The sequence below is a fragment of the Podarcis muralis genome, chromosome 12 (assembly GCF_964188315.1).
Source record: "Podarcis muralis chromosome 12, rPodMur119.hap1.1, whole genome shotgun sequence".
In the NCBI taxonomy this organism is placed as follows: domain Eukaryota; kingdom Metazoa; phylum Chordata; class Lepidosauria; order Squamata; family Lacertidae; genus Podarcis; species Podarcis muralis.
Genome location: NC_135666.1, coordinates 39,704,361 through 39,732,101, shown reverse-complemented (window position 1 = coordinate 39,732,101; position 27,741 = coordinate 39,704,361). Strand labels below are relative to the sequence as shown.

The following is a 27,741-nucleotide window of genomic DNA, read 5'->3' as shown; positions in this document are numbered from 1 at the left end:
CAGTATTTGAATGGATAACGTCAGTTTATTACCACTGCAGTAGATGTTAACTTTATGAAGATTTCCTGTGCACCTGCCTGCTGCCACGTTTTTAACATACATGCATATTTATATGGCTTAGGCAACATATGCTTGATGATTTTTGTCATTTAGGTTTACTACAGTATGGAATTGCATTCTAAAAAAAAGAAGAAAAAAGCCCTTGAAGATTCCTGTGATGGAACAAGGAAAGCTCCAAGGAAAGGAGAAATCTATAAACATTTCTCTGTTTTAGACTGGGGTTTTTTTTTTTGTTGTTTTTTGAGAGGAGGAATCTGGGTATGTCAGCTAATATCTACATCAGGTGAGCTGTAGCTCAGTGGTAGAGCCCATGCTTTGAATGGAGAAGGTCCTAGGTTCAATCCCCAGAGTTCCCAGGAAAGGCTGGAGCAAGTCCCCTCTTTGAGACCCTGAAGAACCACAGCCAGACAGTGTGGACAATACCAGACAAACTGGACCAAGACACTGACTTATATAAGGTTACCTGAAAGAATGTCTTTCTCCATGTAGGCCTGCTAGATCACTACAATACTTGGGGGGGGGGGGGGGCGTCTGGTTGGCTCTGCTTTGACCTGTGGAATCCCACCATACAGTAATACAGAAGCTAGCATACTCCATGGTGGTGCTTATTTTGTGGAATGACCTCCCCTCTTTCAATATGGCGGGCAGCACCGACAGGGGTGTGTTTCTGCTGTTTACTGAACTGAAGCCCTTGTGACAAAGCACCACAGAAGGACACCCAAGAGATGTCATGGTGGCTAGAGAGCCTTGTGAGCAGATGATGAAATGGGGAGGAAATAGGGTATGGTTTGGAAACAGTGGCATGGTGTGGTGGGCACAGCGGTGATTGCCCTGGGCGCAAAATTCTGAAGGGGCACAACCAGCCGTCCCCATGACAGGCTCTCTCATCAAGGCCGCGTGGTTGAGCTCCAGAGCCGAAGGGAGGCAATCCGCCCCAGGGCTGGCCCTTTGGGGCTGGGGAAGCGCCTTGTTCTCCTTGTGACCAGTGACGAGACACCCGTGCACACACCGTCCCTGGGCTGACTGAGAGGCAAGGTTGAGCTGCTCTCCCTTGCACACTGTGCAATGCACTGAGCCCACAGGGAGGGAAAGAGGGTGGGAGGGCAAGAGGGCTCTAAAGACACACCAGAAGCTGCTGGTGGTGCACAAGCAGCTCGCCTGGCTGCTCAATCACTGCCTGTCCGCCTGCCTGCCTCCACTCCAACCAGCCGCTTCTCCTCTCTTCTTCCTAAGGCTACAGACCTATACTGTACACCTGAAGTTTGCAACCTTTGGCCCTCTTGTTACTGCCAGATCACTACTGACCATTTCCTGTGCTGGCTGGGGCTGATGGGAATTGGAGTCCAAACTCTGGAGGCCATAGGTGTCCCTTCACCTGGCTATAGGAACCAGTTGCCCTCAGTAAGACCTATTTCTGAGTAAACATACTTAATATTGAGCTTGAAATAAAAGAAGATGCCTTCACTTTTTGGTTTTCACCTGACATGAACTGTTGGATTCTTGAGAACAAGAATGGTCAAATGTTTAGACTTCCTAGCTTCACAGCCATTTGGAACTACTGGAATGGGTTAAAGCATTGTCTACCAAGCAAACTCCTGCTTGTGTTCTCGTGCAATGCCAGCAAAACATTCACCATTATTATAGTGAGATGTGTGCCGAAGCATAAGCTTGTGGACCATTGTGATACAATAGGAAAAGCTATGGGGAAATGGCATTGAAATGTGCAGGATAACTTATGCTTGACAAAATGCTGTCTAATCTTCCCACAGAAAACTGGAATAAATGCTCAGTGAGTAGCTGACGTTGTTTAATCTCCCCACAAACAAATCAGGGTGAAACTCAATAAACAGGTGAACTGAAAGTGACTACTTACCCTCTACCCAGACACTAAGTTGCTGCCTCTCATTGTGTGTTTCTGTGCAGAGCATGCAAAGATTTATTGCAAAAATTCCATTTTGGGGAAATGGGAGCAGGTTTGTTGTACAAGAGCACCAAATTGTAAATGAAAGGTGTACACATAGACACCTCTACTAAAACTTGCACCTTACCTTGGTGTGACGTCCCCAGCTTTTAAAAACGAAGCTAGGATCATATTGGGTTTCCTTCTCTTGGTCACACTTGTGTGTGACAGAATGTTGGAAGAGTGAGATGCAATGCTGGGAAACAGATTTCATATATACAGATTATAGATATTGCATGATTTGTCATCCTTTGCTCAGCCCCCATGACAATGTGCAAGGTGATACATATTCACTTTGAGAAGAATATGCAAGTGATGCTTTTATCAGTTACTTTATTGAAATCCATCTTCTCTCAGTTGCTTCCCATTCCCTCACTAGTTCAACGTTTTGGTTTTAAAGAAGCAATAAAATGTGTGGGTTTCCCCCCTTCTCTCTCTTTTTTTAAGTGCTTGTGGATTGACAACATCTAAGCTGGCCTTTAGCCCAAAGCAGTGCAAACCTGCTGAGATATTAAAGCCCCAAACTGGCGCTCATAATGGAAATACAGTAAGCCTTTCACTGTAACGGCACTAGCAGGTGCCACCACAATAAAGAAAACAGCCACCCCATGAACAAATATTAGATTAAAGAGATCAATCAATCTGTATCTTATATTCGAGTGCCAGCACAACCCAGATTTTTTTTTTTAAAGTTATTTCTGCCGCCTCTTTGTAGCAGGTAACAAGAGCCAGTGGTTTGTTTTGTTCTGAGAAAACAGGTATTTTCTTTCTCTCTCTCCCCCGTCACATTTTTATTTTATTTTATTTTCTATATCACACAGGGAGCATTTGTGACCTAGAGATATGAAACCAATGGAAATTGTGGTAGCTTTTATGCCAGGCAGGTGGGGAGTCATAGCTTACAGTTCTGTTTCCTCTAGGAATGCCAAAAGGAAACTGTGACTATCAAACTGCCAAAAGTATGTATTGTCTGCTTCGGGGCTATGCGACTAAATTACCTGTGGAAATATTGTCCCCTGCCCTCGTTTCTGTGAGCCGCTCCCTCTGTTTGTTACTGATAGGCCATTAACCTACTAATTGCCTCTTTCCCAAGAACCCTACATGCTAGTTAAGTCTCATTATCCAGCATCATGCCTGGTGTTTAGCTCAGGGTTCAAAGGACTGGGAACCAGAGGTCCCACTCCAACAATGCTCCCCCCTCTCTGCTTTTCTATTTGTTAATTATAGTTGTGCCAAACCTTTCAGCCAAAATTAGTTTCCCCCAAAGTGGCTTACAATTAAAATGCACGCAAAGGTACGAGATTAATTGGGGACAAGTTAGTGTGTTGTGTGTGAGAATGCGTAAGTGTGTGTCTGTGTATTCAGATCCAACACTTCCCTCCAGAGGGAGGTGGGGGGAAGAAGAATATGCAGATGGGTTCAGGGCCCAACTCAAGCAAGCAGTCATTTTGTTGAGTGGCAGAGTCTCCTGCTTCCTTGCCACTGGTTTTAAATCATCTCTTTACACCACAGATTGCTAAAACCAGGCGTGGGGAGCCTGTGGACTACACCTCCCATCTTCTCTAACCATTGGCAATGCTTGCTGTGCTGAGCCAAACAACACTGGGGGAGGGACAACCCAGCTTCTCAGACCTTGTTATAAATACTACACTCCTGAAAGCTGCCTGGAACAAGCACTTGTAAGGGTACCAGTTGGTTATCCCAATCCTGTAGAAGTGCATCTGTGAAACAGCTCCTATAAAGGTAAAGGGGCCCCTGACCATTAGGTCCAGTCGTGGCCAACTTTGGGGTTGCAGTGCTTATCTCGCTTTATTGGCCGAGAGAGTCGGCGTACAGCTTCCGGGTCATGTGGCCAGCATGACTAAGCCACTTCTGGCAAACCAGAGCAGCGCATGGAAACGCCGTTTACCTTCCCGCCGGAGCGGTACCTATTTATCTACTTGCACTTTGACGTGCTTTCGAACTGCTAGGTTGGCAGGAACAGGGACCGAGCAACGGGAGCTCACCCCACCACGGCGATTCGAACTGCCGACCTTCTGATTGGCAAGTCCTAGGCACACTTCACTCTCCTGCTCCCTGGCACTTCAAAAATCCTGAGAACTGTTGCTCATTAAAGGTGATGGGAACTGTAGTTCTGTGAGGAGTAAACTCCAAGTTCCCAAGACTCTTGGGGAGGATGTGCTTTTAAATATATGGTGCGTAAACAGCCTTGGTTCACATCCTTATCTATAGTGTATTATGTTTAATGATGAGGAATCATCAAAGTGTGCATGTTCCCACTTTGATGACATGGCTCCAACATTTTCTGGTGAAAATAGGGACGTCCTATTCAATAACAACAACAACTATTATTATTTTACTATTTATACCCTGCCCATCTGACTAGCATGCCCCAGCCACTCTGGGCAGCTTCCAATATATAAACACTAAACATTTTTTTAAAAATCTTCCCTATACAGGGCTGCCTTCAGATGGCTCAGGGGTTGAATAACGCCATACCCTCCAACATTTCTCAGATGAAAATAGGGATGTCCTAAGGAAAAGTGGGACATTCTGGGATCAAATCAGAAACCGAGACTGCTTCTGTAAATCTGGGACTTTCCTTGGAAACTAGGGACTCTTGGAAGGTCTGTGGCTGTCCTTTGGCAGGCTGGATTCTGCAATTTTTTGTACACACAGCTACCCAAATATTACACTGCAAGTATTGAGGAAGCACCCAGAATGAGTCCTGGGCTTCCTTAGATTGATAGAGTTCTGCAGTACTCACTTCCAGTTGCTCCCATGCCTTGCACTCTGGGGAAGGACCCACAATGGGGCGTTGTGGGGTGATCTGGCCATAGGGAGGGCTTACATCACCTTTGCTTTGCTGCTGCATCTAACTCTGCTGGTCCATAGTTAAATCATTGGGGCTGGGTTGGGAGAAGGGGGTGGAGGGAACAGCAGCTGGGCAGCTTCTGCTGGACAATCTGGCAGTAGGCCCAGCCCAAGACATGTTGGCAAACCACAAGATGGCACCCCCTTCCCTGACGGGGAACAAGGAAGGAATAAAAATCCACATCGGGATCTGCTACCTTTGTGAATCCTGCCACCCGAGGCAGTTACCTCCCCTTGCCTCAGGGGTGGGTCAATCCTGCTCAGTAGGTAATGTAAAGTGTATCAGTATGATTGTTTGCATGTTGTATGCAGCAACTGAGAGGTAGTAGCTTGCCTAAGACTACTGACGGTGTTCATTATATATGCAAGACTTAAATCAGGAAACCCCAGGTTTACATCTCAGTGTCTTAGCCACTATAGTGGCAGTGAGTATCTCGTAGATTAGCTAGTGTATCAGGCTGTGTACACACTCTACATTTAAAGCACATTGCTTCCCTCAAATAATCCTGGGAAGTGTAGTTTACCCCTCGCACAGCTACAATTCACAGCACCCTTAGCAAACTATAGTGGCCAAGATTCTCTGGGTACGTCATAGGCTACAAATGCAGGGTGTGTTTGCAGCCTAAGACTAGAACTGGGTTTTATCCCTCATGAAGCTGTGAAGCTCACTGAGTAACCTTGGACCAGCTCTGCAATGGTAACTGCTGCAGGATTAAGGCTGCAGTCCTAACCCCATTAACCTGGGAGTAAACGCCATTGAATTAGATAGAATTTACTTCTGAATCAGCATGTTTAGGACTGCAGCCTAATGCCCAAACTTTCCTCTGTCGTATCGTTTCTCCATTCAGCTTTGTGCCACACCGCTACTCTGATGACTTATAGGCACATGAAAATGGCACATTTCCGCTGATCAAATGCTGTTATACTATACTGGTTTAAAACATTTAGGATTGGCTTGTCAAACGCTCGTGCTGTGCTGTTAGAATTGTGATTGCATAAGAGTAGCACTGCTGCACCTTCTCACTTGCAATGCTCCATGGTTCAAGTAAGAAAAGGCTATCAATGACTGCTAATCATGATGGCTATAATTTACCTCCACTGTCAAGTATGCTTCTGAATACTAGCTGCTGGAAACCACAGGAGGGGAGAGCGCTCAGGTCCTGTTTGCGTGTTTCCTGCAGGAATCTGGTTTCCCACTGTGAGAAAGGCATGCTGGACTCCACAAGCCACTGGCCTGATCCAGCAGGCTCTTCTTATTTTAAATTGTACATGCCATTGCTTTTAAGGCACATGGGTGCATGTTTGGTCATTATTCATGTTTGAAAATGTGTAACGCCAATTCTAATACTGACCTCACTTTTGAAGAGACAGGCTGTCAAGAGAGCAGACCAACACTCTTGAAGTAGATCTGCAATTCTCCATTTGCATGATAGATGCCTATATTAGCATTCACTCCAGAATGCGATTTCAGATCTCTTCAGAACCAGCAAGGTATTTGCCTCTGCATTCATATCTTTCAAATGTGAGAAATGGCTCTGAGATTTCCTCATAACTTTAATGGTTTTACAAGAACCACAAAACCTATACTATAAGTTCCCTTCCAAGTCTCCCCCTGCAATTCGTCCCTCCCCCATTGCACCAACTTGACAATACCTTTCTATTTGCTTAAGTGATGACTTCATATAGGATGTTTTAAAAGGTCAGAAGGAGAGAAAGTTTATATAGCAGAACACCCCTTTCACAATGATGTATGGTAACTGCAAGGCATGTCTATGAGGACCCTACTCCTGTACCATTAAATTGTGAGGTGATGAGAGAAGAGAAAGTAATTTCAACAAAACTCTGTGGAGACGCCATTACCAGCCCATTACAACAGCAGACTAATTGACCTGGAGGAAATGGGAGTTTTCCCCCTTTGACACATACAAAGTGCAATATTAATATGCCAGAATAATTTCAACGCAGGCCAACACAGATTTTGCCAATATTATTAATAATACAGAACAAGGAGGTATCCTACTTGCATTGCTTGAACAAACAGTCTTATTATTAGCTGCAGTGGGACGGCTCGTGTTGGGATAATGGGAAGTGGGAGATCTCTCACCTCAAAAGTAATGTACGATAACTTCTTTCGCATTTCAACCCCAAAGACCAAATCAGACCCATTAAAATTGCAAGTACTGAAGGTGGTAGTTTCTTTTCTAATAGATGCGAGTGTCCATATTGCAGCCCACGGCAGTGAACATGTCAATAATAAAACAGGAGTCCCAGGGGGGAGCATCATGCCGACAGTCCCCTCAAACCAGGAGCCAGTGCTGTTTTGAGCCCCTGTATATATCTGAAGCAGTAGGGTCTAAAACTCATAACTTTGAATATATAGGAGAATGCTACTCAGCAAGCTGGACAATACTAGACACCTTCTTAATGTAAGGCACTTGATGTGAATATATTGATACTTAAGATTCACTATTCACTTTTTTTTTTTTTTTACTGAAAATGAATTGTCCTTTTGCAGTTGCTGGGGTGCAATACAGTGAAATTTACAATCTCTAGCCAGAATGACTAGACATTAACAGAAAAGACTTCCACACCATAGCCTTGGAGATCAGTGACCAGACTGCCTGCAGATGGTCAGCTGTCATCTGGCAGTTCTCTTCTGTCTTAAACAATTGCATCACAAGCCAGAATCAGCAAGACCAATCATTTTCCACTTCTGAAACTCCTGCTGATTTCTGCCTTTTATGCAGTTGTTAAAGGCACAAGAGCCCCCCCCAATAAGTTGGCAACTTAAAAGTTCTGAACTTTTATGGAGTTATTTAATTTTCCCCCCCAAAAGGAGTTTTAGAGACTTTTTTGTTTTAATGAAGGCAGGGGATCTCAGCATTTCAAGTGCTGGGACTTTGAGAACACACCAAATATTGTATCATCATCTTGTCACTTATTTTCAGCTAATCTTTTGCCCCTGTTGGCAATAGAGATAATCCCCCAATCCATTAAATTAGACAGCAGAAGCTGCTGAGAAATATAAAAGGGATGAATGCAAGGATGTCACAAAGTACTTCATGCCCAAATCGACTCTTGACTCCAACTTCACATTGGTCAAAGAGAATAACTCGAAATGTCATCCACATTCAATATCTAGCTCCTCCTCTGCTAACCCCTGTATCTGTTAGCAGAATTCATTGCTATCAGGAGAGTGGCTGGAAATTGACCAGCATACCCTCATCAAAGTCAGCGGATCCTGATGTGAAACTCAGCAGGGGCAAGTTCTGGCAGCTGAAACAGTTTCAAATTAAAAACAACAACAGCAAGCTGCCTTCAAAGGGAGCCTTTCCAGATGTAGCAGGTGCAGTCACTTCAGAGCCTGTGCCTGCCCCACAGGTCCCACCTCCTCTGCTGCCTCCCACCAGGTGAGCAATGTTGTGGTAAGTAGCCGGATGTGAAGACACAGCCAGTTGCAACAGACGTGCTGTTTCAGCTTCCCTCTGTTGACGTTATCACCTCAAGGAGTCCTGCTGACCATGGAAATCTGATTTAGGGTCCTGCCAACAGATCCAAAGGGAATTGTCTCATGCAGGCTCTGGATTCACACAATGGAGATCCAGAGAATATGATCCCTGGCTCACAAACTAGGGAAAGGCAAGGAGAGGCATAGAGTTGGGTTATTTAACAAAATGTATACACTGCTTACTCGACGGAAAGCCCCAAGGTGGTATATAAACTGTTTCCACAGTGATCTGCAACAAGCTAATTGCCAACCTCTGATTGTGATACCCAGGCAAATTTCACTCTAGTCTGAAGCCAGGGGGCATTTACAGAACTGTTCCCATCTCTTCACTGCTACACTGCCTGAGCCACTATCCCCTGCACTGCATGGTGGATGGAGAAGATGCAACCCAAAGTGGATTCTTGTCCCTGTTTCCCTACCCTACTCAACCAATCCAAGAGGCTCTTGGGAAGTGTCTACACCCTCCAGGTGAGGTCTACAGTTTTCCTCCTGCCTTTAGCCCCTCTTTTACACACAGTGACACTGCCAGCTGTGGCCTGGGATAACTACACTCCTAACAAACTGGTATCATATTTGCATGTGGAACACATGTGTTGTTTAAGAAATGTAAGTCAATTTCAATGGGTCTACTCTGAATATCACTTAGTTGGATATCACCTGGGCTATATAGCTTGTATCGGGCATTTTGGTATAAAAACACACTTGAAGAGTGTGATGACAAAGCACATCTTTGTCATTTAAGTCTATACATCTTTTCCACCGGTACACTTTTGGGAAACCATCTGTCTAAATTTACACCTTTGTGAAACAGTAACTTGTTAAGATACTTTTCAAAGAATGGGGTTTTGTATTCCCCCCCCCCCTTTTGTGGAATACCTAATAACACAACACACATTAGTGGTGAACAATATATCCTTTTGGTTTACCTACACCACACTGTGTTGCTACAGATCCCATGCCTGGTAAAATTAGGAAGAGTTTTTTTCCCCTCACAGCAAAAAGAGAGAGAGAGAGAGAGAGAGAGAGAGAGAGAGAGAGAGAGAGAGAGAGCAATGCAGCTGTATTATCTAAGCATCTTGTGGTTTTCCTGGCAAAGAGATTGTTTAACAGACATTCTACTCTTTTTCTGAGTGGATTATTATGTCCAATGAGAAGATTTATGTATGTAAGAAATTTTATATGATGTACACTGCCTTGCTGTGTTTTTATGGAAGTGCAGTTCATAAATACTTAAATAAATAAATGGGGAGATATATTTAGGTAGAATGACATAATACAGGGGTGGCTGACCTCCAGCCCAAGCACCAGGTCTGACCACCACCACCCCAACATTGAACAAATGTTGCTACTTGCCAAAGAACCCGTCAATCTGGGCAGAAATGGGAAATAAATGAAATAGACACAGTGCTGGGGTATATATGTCTTAGGTGTGAGAGCGTATGTGCAGGACTGTCTGATGGCCACACCCACTTCTGATCACATGTGCCCCCACCCTGGAACACTGGTCAAGGGTAAATGTAACCCTTCCACCAAAAAATTCAAATAAAGAGGGGTGTTATGCGAATTCCAGTGAGGATGTTGCATAGGTAAGCATTTCTGCAAACAGGACAGCACACTCTGTCCCTTTCTCCATTGTCTTCTATCCCATTCCCAAGCAGAGAAAACCTTGCCTTCTCCTCTAGGAGAGGGTATCCACCTGCAGCTGCTCCTTCAAATATGGGTTGGGTGAACTTGGCCTCTCTTTTCTTGCAACTGAAGTGATGTGGGGGGTGGGGGTGTCAAACTTCAGCTGCAAAATTTCTGTGTGTCAACCGAGTTAAGATGTCCTACTATGGGCACCTCCAAACTGCCAGCACTTTGCAGAAGAAGAAGAAAAATTTGAGCAGGTCAAGCTTTTCTCATCACTGTATTTGCTGAATTTTTTGCTTTTCAGTCGCAGCTGCTGGGCTGTTGGTTTGTACTCCTTTATTTATTTTCCATGCCTACCTTTAAAAGTGTCAATGTTGCTGCTAATCCTAATAGCCAGTGAGTGGGGGAAAGTACTGCACAAGGCATTAAATAGGAATAGGCAATCATTATTCTCTCCCCCCACCCCAGCTTAGCTCTATATATTGTCATTATTTTTGCACCAATGACTGAGGTTAGTGTAAAGATTTCTAGTTAGTCAATGATTCCCAGATGGATGCAGGTTGCCCCTTGATTAATATTTGCATCATTTAAAAATAGCTCGCACTTTTGCAATGCATCAGCAGACTTTTCTAATTTTATAAAGCATACAAATGGTAATGCAGTTATCCCAAACAAACATCCAATACATTAAAAACGAAGTTTTTCAAATTCTGTTTTCAGATGTATAAGCATGACCCCTACTCATTACATAAACTCCTTTCCCCCCACCTCCCATGTCTCTAATCTGTGATTAGAACGTACAGCTCAGTGACTGACAGGTATAATTTCGACCTGATTTACTGTTCTGGAAATTACCATTAAAAAACAAAACAAAAAATCATTCTATTTAAACCACGAATACGGAAACCCACACTTGCTTCAGAGTAAACTCCATTGAATATAGAGGATTTCTTTCTGGGGGAACATGCACAGGCTCAGGCTGCAAGAGTCTCTTTATTCCATCAAACTCTATTCAGGTGCAGGGATGCTTGAGAAATTTCAATCTCCACAAATTCCCATGCGAAATGACCTGATCCAAACCTTACTGGCTAATGTGCCAATAGCGGCTATGTTATCCATCAGCATTTGTACTTTCAGAATGCAATGCTCAGCTAAAACAGTTAAAAATACATGTTAAAGCATGTTTTGAGCAAATAATAGGTCTTCAAATATATATATTTAAAAGTGGGTGATCAAGGCAGAATTGGGACCAAACAGAGTTATGGGTGAGCACATGCAACGGAAATATCCTGCTGGCTGCAGGAGTGCCTCACTAGGATGTTCCCCGTAGAGTCACCAGATCCCAACACGGTAATCCTCTGCTTACCAACAAGATTGAACCCTCCTGCTTGCAGTGCAGTCAGAAGAGAAGGAAATGCAGTGCCTCCTTCTTCCCCATCCCAGCTGAATGTTTAATTTGCTTTAAAAATCCTTATTACACATTAGCCCCACCCCGGACTTGATTTGGGGCCATGGCCAGGTCAAGTCAAGTGTTCCCTGGGTTGGTCCAGACAGGGCCATCTTAAGAATATGCGTCGCCAGGGTGCAAAGATCCGCCTGCCCCCCCCCCACCAGCCCAGGTTGCCCAGAGTTGTTGGACATTTTTTAGGGGGGAAACCCCAAAGTTGACCTTTTTAAAGGAAAGGTTCCCCAGAGTTTTCTACCTTTTTTTAGGGAGCTGACACCACACTTATCTCTGCTCAGGAAAGGAAAACAGGAAACATAAGGAGCCCAGTACAACAAACCAGGCCGAGGTGTCGGCGACTGAGCAAAGCTGGGCGCCTCGTGGTATAAGCAGCATGCGCTGGACGGGCCTCTCCATGGCCCTACGCCAATCCCAGGCACGCAGGAGGGTGGAGCCAGCTGGCCACCTCAGCGCCTCACTGGCTCGCTCACCCCCGAACTCGCAGCGCAGAGCCGCCCACAACAGAAGAGGCCATCGCAGCGCTCCAACCAACAGGCGGGCTCTTCCCCGGACTCCAGCTCTCGGGCCCCGGACTCTCGGCCTGGTGCCCCTGAGAGCTCGGTGCCCCACACCCCTGGCACCTATGATTAAGGCAGGCCTGGGTCCAGATCAGGTATGGTGGACCATGCACAGTCCCACTTTCTTCATCTGCACATAGCCTGTTTGTTGGCAAACATTCTTGCTCAATGCATGGATGTTGGGGCTGGGGTGATCACAGCACATTACATCAAAGGTGGGCAAGAAGGCTTATCTCCACTGCCTCGCATGTATTGTACACGTAGATGAGCTCCTGAAGTCAGCTTTAAGGATTCCCTTATTTATCATGCCACGGTTTCTCCTAGACTTTGGCCTCCTTAATCAGTGCATTTTGTTGTTATTAGAGCCTGACATAATTTAGGCTGGATCTAGACACATCAAAGAAGCGTTTCCGTTAAACACGTTGTAAATTTAAACAGGGAAAGCAGGTTACAGAAAAACGGGACTCCACAGTGCCATCTGTTGGCACAATGTCACATCGCATATACAATGCATATAAAATCGCTTTTCCTTCACCAGTCTAGGTGAGTCCTTAGTCACTCTGTGCGACTGTTGGCTGAAGGGCAACATAGCATTTTGCTTAATAAATATGTTACTCTTCTACCATTTTAAAAGACTTCTGCTGTTGTATGAAGGGCAACAAATTAGTTTATAAAAAGTCCTCACAGTCTGTTGATTGCAGAATTAGTAGCAAATATGGTCCATTTAAAAGTAGTATGTGTAACACTGTGTGTATGTGTGTAAAAACACACAAATATGAGATGGCAAAATTTGACATGATTGACATTAAGACACATTGTTGGCTGTATGATACAACAATAATTTGCTAAAAAGTGTAAGAATATTACCCATAATTCATTAGATCAGTGCCAGATTGACTAAGTGTAGATTTTCTTTACCCAAAGGAAATAAAGGGGGGGGGGGAGCTTTGTACTTCTAACTTTCCGGAGAGTAGATTATCAGAATTATCTGTTCACATCTGGTAACTTGTATGGATTTAAGACAATCTACATCTGTGAATTTCCCTCTGTTCTCAGTAACTTCATCTACAAGAAAAAGCTCTAACTTCGAGCACATTGGCACCTGCATATTACAATATTAATACATAAGGAAGAACAGCCAAATAACCAAGCATTCTAACTCTTGTCAAATTATAAAGAGGACAGTACATCAGAATGATATAAAACATCATGAGGAAATTCTGGCAGTGAAACCTCAAAGAGTACAGTTTCTTGTTAAATATTGTGACAGCAGCAGTAGGCTTTCGTGTCAAAATACTAGATATCTGTATAATCACTTACACCAAGTAACTATATCCAGTGGTCTAGATTTAATAGTGAGCTGGCCCGTGACTGTCGCCAATTAGAAAAGAAAGTGATTTCTCTGAGGTCACATTTATATCAATTGTTTGTATGTACGAAATAACCAATTGGAACCAAAAATACCTAGCAACAGTAATGACAGCTTGGTAAAAGCAGCTGCTACACAAAGGAAAAATTAGAAAATTGCTCTCTAGTAAGGAAGGATTCCATGAATTCATTTTGCGTGGCTTTCTCACCATGAATTTTGGCAGAGAACAAAATGAAATATACAGCCCAGATATCCTAATGTACACAGAAGATTTTGCTTACACCATAGTTAGTTGTCTTGCTTTCTTCCCCCCTCACCAACAAACAGAAAGTGTTTTCAAAGCCAGATTACAATCAGAGTTTACTGTAAACAGCTTCAATGGAAAGGTGGAGAAGGCAGGTTTTATTTATTTATTTATTTAGCTAGCTCAACAACAAGGTCTATCTAGGTTTGCACTAGACACTTAGCCTTGAATTCTCATCTGTACAGCAATAATATAATTATGATCTCACATGTGAGAAGCAAAATTGCAAAGGGCTTTAGCAAGGTATTATTGTTTATTACTATATCTCAACTCAAGCTTTAGCTGAAAAGGCTCCAAGATTAATACACAACACGGCAGAACCTGAATGCAGGATTACAATACAAAGGACATGACAGAAAAGGAAAAAGGGATAAGGAGGAAAGAGGAAAACAGCTAAGCTCAGACTCCAGTTCTTAAAATTAAAGAGTACTAGTTCTAATGACCAGCTGGGATGGAAAGAGTTCAAGGTGAGGCAGAGCCAAAATCTCAGCAGAGCCAATGGAGTGGCTCTGCTTCTCATCTCTCCCCCTGCTGCCTCTGCTGGAATAAATATTATATGAATGCTGTATGAATGAATATTAATAATTGATTTCAGTGGAAACTAAGTCCAACTCATTTAGTCTGATTGAGTCCAGTGTGGTTCATGGCCCTCGTTCACTTTAACCCTTTTTTGACCCTTACCCGCAACTGTTGCTGGGCAGAGGAGGTCGCAGAAGGATGCTCAGATAGCACTCTGCGAATGTTTGCTGGCCAGTTGCCCTATTTGCCAGGGGGGACCAGCAAAAAACCCAACAACACTACTGGTACCTCTTGTTTTGCAGGTTAGAACTGGAATTCACAATAATCTTCCCACCACATGTATACCACATGTACAGTGGCTCAGTGTACTGTACTGTATACCACATGTACTGTATACCACATGTATACTGTATACCACATGTACAGTGGCTCAGATTTCTGCCAGATTGCTAATACACAGAAATAGCTCACCAACGCTATCTTCTCTGTAATGGGTTATGCCAAGGATAGTCAATCCGGTGCCTTCGTCCCTGACAACCAGCCATTCTGCCTTTGGGCTGGTGGGAATTGTACCACAACATTATCTGGAGGGTACCATTTTGACCACTCATGGGATATAGATATCTGTCTCAGACCTATGTGAAATGGCAGACAGTATGATATACACACAAAAAGTCCCTCTATGAGCACAGGCTTCTTCTTGCATGCATTTAATAACCTAATGCTTGGTACCTATAGTTGCTACCAAAATGGAACCATTTACCATAAAAGTGCCTAAAACAGCCTAGGCATATTTGACTACTGATCAAACGATGTACATTATACACCAAAAACCAACAGAGAGAGGCGAACACACTATTCATGAATGCATTGTTGCCATCAAAAGGCAAAGGAGCTTCTTTGAGAAATACTTTAATTTTGTTCACAGAGCCTGTATCGTATGTCTAAATAATGTTTCTTATGTTTTGTCTCATTGTCTGATTTCTGTAAGGTTCTCCTGGGACATTATAACTCTGCTATAACAAATGAGTTATTTTAATCTGCTAGTATTTTCCATTCTAAATCCTGACATTCTGCTGCTACCATTATTAGCAGAACTAAATTACTTAATGGTTAGCATGAAAGCAATGCTTCTGAAGATGAGTTAAGCGTGCCATCTATCCTGTTCCATTTAATATTTCAGATCATCTAGCACTCTCATTGTAAGGTAGGTAAGCTTAAAAAGCATGAAGTTCTGACCTTAAACACTAAAGTTCCTGTTTTTCACCACTTCTGTTGAGATGTCTAATATTTCTGTTTTCTGTGAATAAATAATTTTTCTCCTTTTAATTCCATAACCTCTTCAGAGCAGTTAAAATTATGTTAAAAAACTCATTAACTTTGACGAGATATTGATGATGCCAGCAGTTAATTATAAGCCAGCTGGTGTTATGGCAAAAATTAAAAAGTTAGACATTAGAAGTTTGCTTTTAAAAAAGTAAAAACCCATACTATTGCTTTGGTAGGCAGTGATAAATAGGCTTTAATCCTGCAATGACTTGATACTACCTTTAACATTAACCAGAACATGCTTAGCAAGTTTCCTCCCACACCAAGAAACTATCCAAGTATGGGAGTAATTTAGTCCATTAGAATAAATACTTGGGAGGAGGGCAAAGGCCAGAGACATATTTATGGAACTAATACTTTTTTGTATGCAGGTGGAATAAAGTAATAATATTAGATTATAAATCTCAATAAAACCTATTGTGTTTTGACCAATATGGCTACCTCTTCATTTTTCCTATGCTGTTATTCCTGCAGTGATATGTATTATTCCAATATATTATCATTTTTGTTTTTGCAGGTCACTCCACAAATCTAAATTAAGTCATTACAACGGATGTAGAACATTATACATTGTACTAGGCCACTATGCTCATCATGTAATTAACAACAAAGAAATAGCAAATCTAAGAACTTCACAGAATGAAGGTGGGAGGCTTTTGAAACTTTTTTGTGCACCAATGATGTGATACAGCACCAACTGAAAGGCACTGGAAGCCTCATGTCGTATCCTGACTAAAGAAAGGGATCCACGTGTTCAGAAAATTTAGCAGTTGCTGTGGCAGTACGTTCATCAGTGGATAGCAATATAGTGTAGATTTGTGCATCATGTCTAAAGGCTCAAAGGTACCATTTGACTTCAAAGGGCAAAGATTGCTTTTGTGAAGATGAGTTTGACGTGTACGTGAAGAAGAAACTGGTTCAGTTCAGAAGAACAGATGAAGTTGAAGCGATGCAGATAAAAGATTCCAGAAAGATTGCTGCTGAGAGGCACAGTAATAAGTGCAAGCAAGAAGTTGTTTCATGTGATTAACGTGTTTTTGATTTAGATGCCACAGAAGCAAATACTGTATCATTCTGACTGCCACCCAGATTCGATACTAGTAAAATGACACCAGACTCAACTCTGACTGCAGTCAGATAAGACAGGAGGACCTGGTAACAGAGCACATGCTTTGCTCAGAGAAAGTGCTCAAGTTCAGTTCTTGGCAATCTCCAGGTAGAAGGATCACGTCGCAGAGGATGAAAATAAATCTTGGCCTAAGTCAACAATATTGGGCTCATCTGACCTGGTATAAGACAACTTCCTATGTTGCTAGCATGTTTTTGCTAAGCTATGTGATTTCATAGAAAGCCACCATGAGTGTCATGTTCTTTTACCAGCCATTGTAAAAGCCATTTTATTGCAGACGGCAGCATTTCATTTTACACAGCAATGTGGAAATTGCAAGAACACCACGGTGATATTGTAATCACCACAGCCTTCTCAGGCAAGAGAAGCGGCCTGTCTTGTTGCATGTAGCATGGAAGAGAGGTGCAGTAATTCTACTGAAGATGGCCGGTAGACTGCTTCTGGGAAAGGTGCCTGGTCAGCAATGCTGATTTGTGGTGAATATCCATCACATAAAGAAACGTGGGTTGTTGGCAATGGCTGTTTCTGACACACTGCTATTGACAAGTGAAATAGGGATGGAAGGAAACTGGTCCATGAAAACATAAGTGTAATGCCATCAACTTTTCCAAGTTCATTCTTATTTGCAATGCAAATGGGGGATTTCAGGTGGTTTGGTTCAATACAACTAATTGACATGCTTTACAACCTTGATATGTGGCCAGGATATGATGGAGTGAGAAGATATGAGTTGTTAAGGCTCATCAGTGTCCAAGTTAAGGTCTCAACCTTAAGGTGCCTTTGTGTGTTTTATTTGGGAAAAATGTTTGCACTTTAGATGACTTTGGAACATTTCATGCTATGGGAAGTGTTCAGTGTGTCAAGCCAGGAACTACTGTGATCACTGAGGAGAAAATAGCGTGTCACATTAAAATCTAATGGCTAAATAATCAACAAGTATAATTAAAAGTTTATAGGATTCTTAGAAACCAGTAATTATAAAACTTGGAAATGCTTCGTGTGGCATCATGACCAGAGAACCTGTGGTTGTGTGGCATCTAGAGACGGGGAATACATTTTTATCCTGTTGGCATTTAAAGGTAAATCTATCAAATCCACACTTTCTGAAGCAATATGCGAACTGAAACACACCTATCATTTGAAATTCACACTTATCTGAATTTTATGTTGTGCACTTCTTGTCGCTTGCCTGCAAGAAAATAACAATTACTATAACGTCTTTACAATATGACTGGACTAACTTGTTTTAATAAAGTTTTTGTTTATTGAAGGTTCTGTAGATAACAGAGTGATAACAGGGTTGAGTTGAGATGGAACTTTAAGGGATTAAGGGACTATTGTGTGATCAGCTTTTGCTGGAATCTGAATAATTTTAGGACCAGTGCATCTATATGGTGTGCTTGAGCCCGTGTATACAGTACAAGCAATCCTCGTTTTGCATGGGGGGGGGGGGTTTCCATTCTGGACTCCCATGTTCATTGGCAGAGTATGCATAATCCCACTCTGCCCTATCCACCCCAGCCCTTTTCATGACCTCTTTATAACGTTTGGGGGCTACTTCCGGGTTCAGTGCCATGCATGTGTGCACGATCATGCATCATTCGGATGCACCTAAATTGGGAGTTGTCTGTATCCGCTACTTTATTTATTGCAATATGTGTCTCAGGTCTATACCATTTATCTACACTTCTCCCACTCCATTTCCTAATCTTCTGCTAGCTAAGTAATGGCCTTCTCAGTAATGGCACCAAGTTCATGGAACACTCTTGCTTGGGCCCTACTTTATTGTACTTACAGGGCCAGGTAAAAATACCCTTTTCATTTTTCCTACCTTTTAATTCCCTCCAAGCAATCCTGCTGAGTGATTTATGCTACTTAATATTTTTTTGGCAGCTTTCCTTTTTATATATACATTTTATCATCCCCACCCCCGAACCATCCCAGAAATATGATTGAAGGGTGGCATAAAAATACTTAAATAAATAAATACATGTGGCTCTCCCCCCGGGGGAGAAATGCTGATAATCTGAGAGAATAGGCCAAGCGCCTTGTAACTCTAACCCAGACAATCTGTAGAAGGGGTGGTAAATGTGATAATGACAGAGTCAGAAGGGAAAGTGAGAACGTTCCTGTTGCTAACGCAGAAGATTACATTGCTGGGCAAAGCCTGCTTACTAGGACAGTTCTCTGCCTTGTTCTTCTTTCTCTCCCTCACAACCCCACTGCCTGCGCTAATCCTAGCTATTCTATAAAAGCACATAACACCTGTGTGCCAGAGACTTAAAGACGTTTGTAATCTGCTGCTGATCTATTTGGAGAATGTGCTAACTGTCAGTTTCTTGATGTATGGTGGGTTAGGGGGGGGGGGGAGATGACTGACTGATTCCATAGCAGAAGCCTTCTTTAATTTCCTCTGGGCTTTTACCCCTTCAATGAAAGGCAGGCCTGACCCCACACTATTTTGGGTAGTACCATCAAAGATTGAAAACTTAATCCTCCTCTCTTTTTTTGTAAACCTGACAGGCTGCAGTATCCATTTACCTGTATAATATTTTTGAGCACCCACCAGTCCTGGCAACTTAAGTATTTTCAAGACATGAGTGTCTAATACACCAACAAATAATGACAACCAGCACATCACTGAAAGGAGGATTTTTAAATTTTATTTTAGTTTTGGCATAAGCACAGTAATACATGCCGACATTGTAAGAGCAGTCCTTTCTGTCAATCAGCTGAATTTTCTTTAAGCTTCTGACATACAAGTCACATTGAGAGGGTTATGCATTTCACAAGTGGATTTATATATAAATACTTTGCCTGGCTTTGGTTCAGCACAACAAAAGAATTCTAGCATTAGTCTGTATTTGTATTTCTGCACTGACGTGTTTTGATATAAACTGCATACAATCCTAACTAAAAAGTGCCATACAGTTGGAGAACAAACCACACTTACTCTTCTATTCTTCGTAAAAATGCCAAAGTTCCCCCCCCCCCCCTTCTTGGAGATCGGAGGCCTTATCTTCAAAAGCATTAAGAGCTTCCTGTCTCAAAAGCAACACAAATCTCTACAAGACCTGCCTGCTGTTCGTACAGATCCTTCAGTTCCTTTGCTACCCCATATACACATTGCAAAAGCTTCAAAATGGTAGCTGAGGTTTGCCATAATATTGAAAATACACCTCATAATTCAGCACTCAGTTCTGATCTACACAGGTACCTCTATATCAGGGGTGGGGAATGTTTTTCAGCTGAGGCCCGCATTCCCTCAGGGAGAAACTGCCAAGAGACATATGCCTGTATTGTGGTGGGGTCAGAGGTCACCGGATGTGTCCTGGCTCCCACTTGCTGACTCAGTACCTGGTTTCTTGACTAGGTTTCTAGGATTAAAAGTTTTGTCCCAAAATTCACTGCCGCGCCCAAACATAAATTGGGTTACAGGTTACACAGTCAGGAAGCACAGCAGAGCTCTACAGGGCAGAAGAGAAGACGTTGACCCAACATTTGACTGTCCTTTTGAAGAGCTGGGCGGGCACAAACATTTGCATGGTTGGTATTCCAAGGCTGGGGCCCAGGCAAGCAAGCAAGGGCTCCTATGAATTGGCAGAGTCTGCAAAGTCTGTTTGTGCCAGCCCAGCCACCTGGGTTTCTACTCATACACCTCCATCCTGGAAAACAAGAGGCATCATCGCATTCCAGATAGACAAAACATGAAGAGAAGGGAGTGGAACAGTGCTGGTAAGGTGACATGGCCTGGTGAGGGTGTGTTGTCTAGGGCGAGTGAAGAAGGCCAGACAGAGAGTCTCAGGAGGCTCGTGGTTCCCTACCTGCTGTATGCTTCCTACTGTGAAATAATATCAGCTTGTGAGAGGCCATTTAGATTAGGATAATAGAGAAGGCAATAGTTTCATCCTTCCATCCCAGCACCACAACCCAACTGAAATTGCTCCACAAGCTTTTGTCTAGTAAAAGTCTTCCTTTCTATGAATGTTGTTAGTCCTCCAAAGACCACATCAGTTTGGGGAACTAACTTATTTAAATATTTTTCAAAATACATGATTTCAATGAGTTTGGTCAGTTGCAGACCTATTGGACAGAGTAATATGACAGTCTAAGAAGCTATGTGGGAGGGGGGGTCATAAAAGGACATCTAATTAATAAAATAAATAAATAAACAAATTTCTCCCTAGGAAAACTGCTTGTGGGATTTTCTGCCTTACACAGAAAAATAACTTGGCCAGCTTTGGGTTCTGCGCATCTGAGGGAAATGGTGTTTGTTTTTCAATCTCAAATGGTAAAATATTTTGGGCCAACTGCTTCTACTTCTCCATATTTGCTAGGTGGCCCAATTTCACTTCCAAAGTGACACACACCTGAATTTCCTATTAGAGGAAATGATATGCCTGAGAAAAAAATGCTTGACTTTCCTCCCAGAAGCTGGTTACCTAATGTAATGTGAGATTCTGAAACGTCTTCAGAAAATGGGTTGAACTAATATTAAAAGTGCAGCTGCATTCATCTGTTGCAGGGGGAAAAAATAGACCAAGATTCTGCTCATCTTTAAGATGCCACAAGAGTCTTTGTTGTGTTTATGTTAAATGCATGGCCAGCTCTACTGTTAGGCAGATTTAGGCAGCTGCCTCTGACAGTTGATTTTGGGTACTTTGAAAGGGGAACAAATAGTTAGCTAATTTATCATTGTTGTGTTGTAACTGCCAAGGTAGAGGGGAGAAGTGCATGTGGGATTTCCTGCTGCAAGTGCTAGAATAACTAAATTACCCTTAGGGATTATGCACCTTGCCCGGGGGAGAACAGGGACATCACAGAATATATTGGGCCAGCTCTGGTTGAATGAGGACTTGAGATGTGATTGAACTCAACAGTAGAGTACATATTTTGGATGTACAGGTTCAGTCTTTGGGATGAGAAATTCAGGATAGCAGAACACTGCATAACATCTTACTGGGACTCTGGAAAGCTCCTGTCACTCGGAATACTTAGTCCAAGACAGCAACTTGTGTGATATGGAGAAGCTGTCCATAGTTGAACACATAAAAACATTATAACGGGAGTCCTGGATTTCCTTACATTAAAATAGGAAAAAGGAATTCTATGGCAGTATGGAACAAAATTGAAAGGAAATTAATTATTTTGTACCTCTGATTTGGTGATAGTTTATTTTCCCGAGTAAATCACCTGCAGCTTCAATGAACACATTAAGATTTGGGTTGTACCCAATGGGCAAAAGGCACTTTGTGTCACCAATCTTTCTCTCTCCACTACAACCCCTGAATGATTCAACAAACCTCTCCTGAGATTTGGGGAAGGGGGCTCCTGAAAAGTGTGGACTGAGTTAAATGGGGCTGCAAACATAAAGAGGGTCTACCTGAAATGGGGGGCAGGGATTCATGCACCAATCGGAAGGGCAATGGTTCAGTGGTAGAGGATCTGGCTTACATGCAAAAGTCCCCAGATTGGGTCCCTGGGAATGTTTCCCTGTCCAAAACCCCAAAGAGCAGCTGCTAACTGGTGTAGACCACACAGATAGACCAAAGATCTGAGTCACAGCTTCCTATGTCCCAGTGGACTTCTGCTTGTTTAAAGTCCTTCCTCCAGATTTCAGGCACGCCTCCCCTTCTACAGCAGCTCCTTATGACACACACCCCAACTCTTCAGGAGTGTCTCTGACCCTCTGAAGAGGCTTTTTGGAGGTAAATGGCACTGCAGCAGGGCGGAGGGGGGGATAATTAGCTGCACAAGCAACTGTCCACTTGTACCTTCCCAGGATTTGTTTAGAGAATGCAGCTGCCAGATTCGTGACTGGGAGCAGCCGCCAGGACCACATAACACCAATCCTAAAAGATATACATTGGCTCCCACTTTGTTTCCAAGCACAATTCAAAGTGTTGGTGCTGACCTTTAAAGCCCTAAATGGCTTTGGCCCTGCATACCTGAAGGAGAATCTCCACCCCCATCATTCAGCCCAGACACTGAGGTCCAGCTCCAAGGGCCTTCTGGCAGTTCTCTCACTGAGAAAAGTGAGGTTACAGGGAACCCTGTGGAACACCCTCCCATCAGATGTCAAAGAGATAAACAATTATACAACTTTTCATACACATCTGAAGGCAGCCCTGTTTGGGGAGTTTTTACTGTGTTTGATGGGCAGCATATAAATAATAAATTATTTTTAATAGCATTTTGTAAGTGAAAGGGAACGAAGAGAAGAACTTATCCAATATTTCTCAAAAGATGACTAACTGATAGAAGAAAATGCTCAAATCTTTCAGAAAATCAGGACCACCAACTGCACTTAATATTCAGATACATAAGGACAACATGGTAGCACAATGTCTAAAATATGTTTCATATAGCAAATTCTTATTGAATTATGCAGTCTGCAAATTGTTGAAGCATGAGAAACATTCAATGGCTTAAACCTTATTTCAGTAGCAGTTAAGAAAATGGTCTGGTTTCATTTAACATCCAGTTCTGTAGTTTAGGTCAGTGAGTTTAATTATGAGAAAGGGAAAATAAATACATACATTAATTTTATATATGTTTGAATAGAAATGCACTGGTTTCTCAGAACAAACCATCAATTTCAATGAAAAGCTAGTGGAGTTAGTGAAAACCTCCTGCCTTGAAAGAGAATCTACTCATTACCATAACAGTACAGAGTCTTGAGTATGCATGGATTGTTTTCCACTGGGGACATATTGGATTCATTTGTTCAAAGCATCTTTAGCCATGCAGTAAAAATGTATAGGTTAGAAGAATTAAAGAGGCATGATGATGGCAGGCTTGAAGTCTGTGATCTGAGCCATAATTCCTATTAAAATTGATTAAATTGACTTAACAATGATACATTTCCAAGTTCTTAGGTGAACCTAACACATACCTTTGTTAGGAAAACAACTGTCAAGAAAACCGTTAAGGATGTTGCATATATGATGTGTTCCATCACAGATTTCTTCTCTACAAGCATATAATTCAAGGTCCATTTAGTTTTCTTTTCAGCACAAAGGGTAAGTGTGTTCTGTGGGTGCTTTTCATCACATAGTGAATCCACATGAACATGGCCTGCCATGTGTCTGTGCACTAGTTCAGGAGTTTATATGTTGGTGCCATTACTTCTGATTGAGCCTGCACCTCTAAGGTAGTCAAAGGGCAAGTTGAGGGAGGAAAGCTGTGACTCTGACGTGCTTAGTACAGGGTGAGTCTTTTAAAAGAGGCTCCATGGAACATCTGTACTCTGTATCCACGGGGCCTCTTTTAAAGGACTCACCCTGTATACCACTCAGCTGTAAGTGTAGAGAAAGGGAGAGAATAAGGCTAGTGTCTGGCATACCCATTCCCGTGAATATCATCTTTAAGACCAAGATGGTAGGGAATGGGATAGAGGGGAGACTGGATAAGAATTACAGAGCAGAAGTTGGTATAGGGATTGGTAAGGAGGAAGCAGTAGTCAAGGGAAGAATAGGTACTTGCAAACACTTGTGTACTCCCAGGGCTGGCCCAAGACATTCTGAGGCGAAGGACAAAATACTCCCCTTCCCATTCTAGGTGCAGAAGTCTACCTAAGTTGAATCTTGCTTCCACAGTGGCAGCAAGGTAGCATCCCTCACCACACTGATTGTGGTGGGTTGTTTACTGAATGCAGGACAAGCATTATGGGGCACATAATGGAGTGGCTGGTGGGCTCAGGAGGAATGACTTGTGGGAAGGGCAGCAGTGTCTGCCACCTGTAGTAGTCGCATCACTCAGCCTTCTTGTAGGACTGGCTCTGATCAGTCCAACTGAAACCAATTTAAGCACAGATATTCTGATGACAATGGGCTGCAACTAGAGATGGGTGAATCTTGTCCGTCTGGATATCTCTCTGTTTCTCATTTTTTCCAATCTTAATGTCAGTTCTCTGCTTTTTTACATCAGTTTGTTTTTCTTAAAAAGTCCTCCTGAAAATTCCTCAGCATTGTAACGCAAAAGTCTCCTAATATACACATTTTTGTATGCATATTTGAAAATTTATTCCCCTAATATAATACGTATTCATACATTGTTTTCACCAATATATGCCTTTTTAATTGGCACTTCAAGGTACAATTTTTTTGTACACGTTACTTGGCTGGAGAACTGCATTGCAAATTTCGAAGGATGACTGTGTTTCAGTTTGCACAATTAGGTAGGTTGGCCCTTAAAAGTGAACTGGACTGAATTTATCCCCCATCCCTAGTTGCAACCAAAGCATATATCCTGCAAACCTGCACACATACAAACACACATGGCACTCTGTTTGGGGGTACTGTGGAAAAGTTAAAATGGCAGCTGGACCCCTCAGTGGTCTCCACTGATAAAGACCCCACATGAGAGTGCAAAAAATGTCTGCACACAAGTACATAAAGATCAATTGTACATGTGTTTGTGCACTGGGAGATGCACACACCTTCTTTCCCCACACCTTCTGTCTACCACAATTGTAGATATTTTCCTAGGTTCTACTGGCAACAGATCCATGTTGTTCTGAATTAACTGAGAGTTATTATTCTCCCAACCCAAAGTTGGTTGAGGTACCTTTTGCGTAAGATGACAGAAATCTCATTTAGGTGTTTGTCCAGTAAAAGCCATTGGTGGAGGCAGGGGGAAGACTGCAATATATTTTTCCTTGCACATTTTTCTTTGCAAACGTGTATTTAACTCATGGGTGTTTTTCGCATTGCACAATAGGGCTTCTGTTCTTTTGCTATTATAACAGCACCAATTAATATATATATATGAATATATATATGTGTGTGTGTATATAATTTTGCACACCTTTTGCAACCATTCAGCCTTCTGTAGATGACTTCATTGTGGAGAAGGTTCCTAAGAGATACTGAAAGTGCAGGTATTGTTTTGGTTTGCCTCTATAAAACACGTCACTAATTTTATTATTTAGCTTGTCCTGCTGACTAACACAGCAACCCACTCCCGTCAAAAAACATAAACAACACAAAGACTTGCTAAGTGCCTACGCTGTTTTTATAAGCAGAAATGTCAATAGGCTCTTGACTTTGAAAGTTTTACCATCTATATTCCAACAGTAAAAGAACAATTTATTTGCTGTATGGAATAAATAAAGACTTGAAAATTCCCTACTTTACCTGAGTTGTCATCCTTACTTCACTCAGCCTTAGGGATACAAAGGTAAAGGTGTCTTTAAATCTGGGGAAAGGCAGGGAAACACAGGGCCATTGCTAGGTACATAAACAAGAGCCCTATGATACAGAATTGCATAAATGCATAGTGTGCTTCTGGAGAAATGAGAGTTGCTAGGGCTCTTCCCTTTCCAATTCTGGGCCCAATCCAGCACTTACATATTGCCAAATGACTTGCTTCACCAAACCTTTATTAGGCATTACAAATATAGGCCATCATAAAACATCCATATATAAAATTTAAAAATATATACAAATAAACAGCCTTGTAATATATGTAATACAGTCATACCTTGGTTGTCGAATGGCCTGGAACTTGGACATTTTGGCTCCTGAATGCAGCAAACCTGGAAGTGATTGTTCCAGTTCGCAAACATTCTTTTGGAACCCAAATGTCCAACGGGGCTTCCACAGCTTCTGATTAGCTGCAGGAAACTCCTGCAGTCAATCAGAAGTTGCAATTTGGTTTTCAAACGTTTTGGAAGTCGAATGGACGTATGACTGTAATGAGAATTTTCATTGGAGTTTCTTCCTGCTAAATAGTGCCATTCATCACCCTAAGAGATACTATTGATAAAAACTCAGCCACCCTTGCAGTTACTTCCGGGTTAATGTCAGACAGATAGAATCTGATATTTTCATCATGCTATGGTGTTAGACTACCCAGAAAAGGGGATAGCACGCATTTGCGTAGCTGGTTGTACAACAGACAGTAGAAAATAATATGTTCTACTGTGTCTGGCACATTCAAAAAACATCCACAATGTTTATCATTTCTGGGGATGTTTAAATATCTGCCTTTGACAAAATGTTCAGTTGGGCTAACATAAAGGCCCTGCATTAGACTCGAATTATTAATTTTGAAATATAAATTACCCTGTTATCTGTTGTATTTAAACCATAAAACCTGGGGAAGCAAATTTTATTTACAGCTGACTTGATGTTTTGTTTTTCAATGTCCCTTAATATGATTTGAATATTACGATAAATATATTACTCCCTTGAATTATACAAGAGTTCCAAGTCAATACCAATGGATCTGATTTTGCTATATAAGAGTTGAAACCATCTGGATTTATAAGAGTCCTTAAGTAAGTCAGAAAGCAGACTCAAAGGTTGGCAACAGAAATGGCAATGCAACCAGTATTTTATAGTGCTAGCCCACACCCAGTATTCCCTTGTGTGTATACCTAGTTCTGCACACATCGTCTCATACTTCATTGAACTTGGGAGTCCCAGGATACATCTCATCGGTGGTATTCCAATTTAAAATGCTACTTAATTGTTCATTGCAGAATGAAATCAATGAAAAGATGAGGAGGAGATGTTGTTGTATTGAGTGACTTCAACTACCCTCACATAGACTGGCTACATATGTTTTCCAGTCACAACAAAGAGATAAAAATTCTAGATATCCTAGAACAGTTGGTGCTGGAACCAATCAGAGGGGCAGTGACCCTGGTCTTAATCTTAAGTGGACCTGCTGTGAGACGTGTCGTTGAGCCAATTGGGAACAGGTGAGGTCAAAATTTAATATTCTTGTAAATGGCCAATTACAAGGAACATCCAGCATGAGGAGATTGGTAAAAAGGAAATTGAAACGCAAAGACAAGATGGTCTGCTGCCGCTCTGCCGTGAGTTTGTGGGGAGGACTGCTCCCCCCTGAAGCCCATTCTCCATCTTGGGCCTGGGGGTGGGCCCCATACTCCACCTCAGCACATAAGGCTCCAAGGAGGCCTCGGAACATTGCTGCTGCCGCTCTGCCGGTGAGTCTTGGGGAGGACCGCTCCCCCCTGAAGCCCATTCTCCATCTTGGGCCTGGGGGTGGGCCCCATACTCCATCTCAG

The 27,741-nt window shown here is 42.4% G+C and overlaps 1 long non-coding RNA gene across 1 annotated transcript in view; it reads left to right on the top strand.

Annotated features, from left to right (window-relative positions):
- LOC144329276 (uncharacterized) overlaps window positions 1-19,046 on the top strand; it is a 28,966-nt gene extending 9,920 nt beyond the window's left edge. Inside the window, exon 3 of the long non-coding RNA XR_013394752.1 lies at window positions 16,092-19,046. This is a non-coding gene — a long non-coding RNA (uncharacterized LOC144329276). The remainder of the gene's footprint in view (window positions 1-16,091) is intronic.
- Window positions 19,047-27,741: the final 8,695 nt, after the last annotated feature.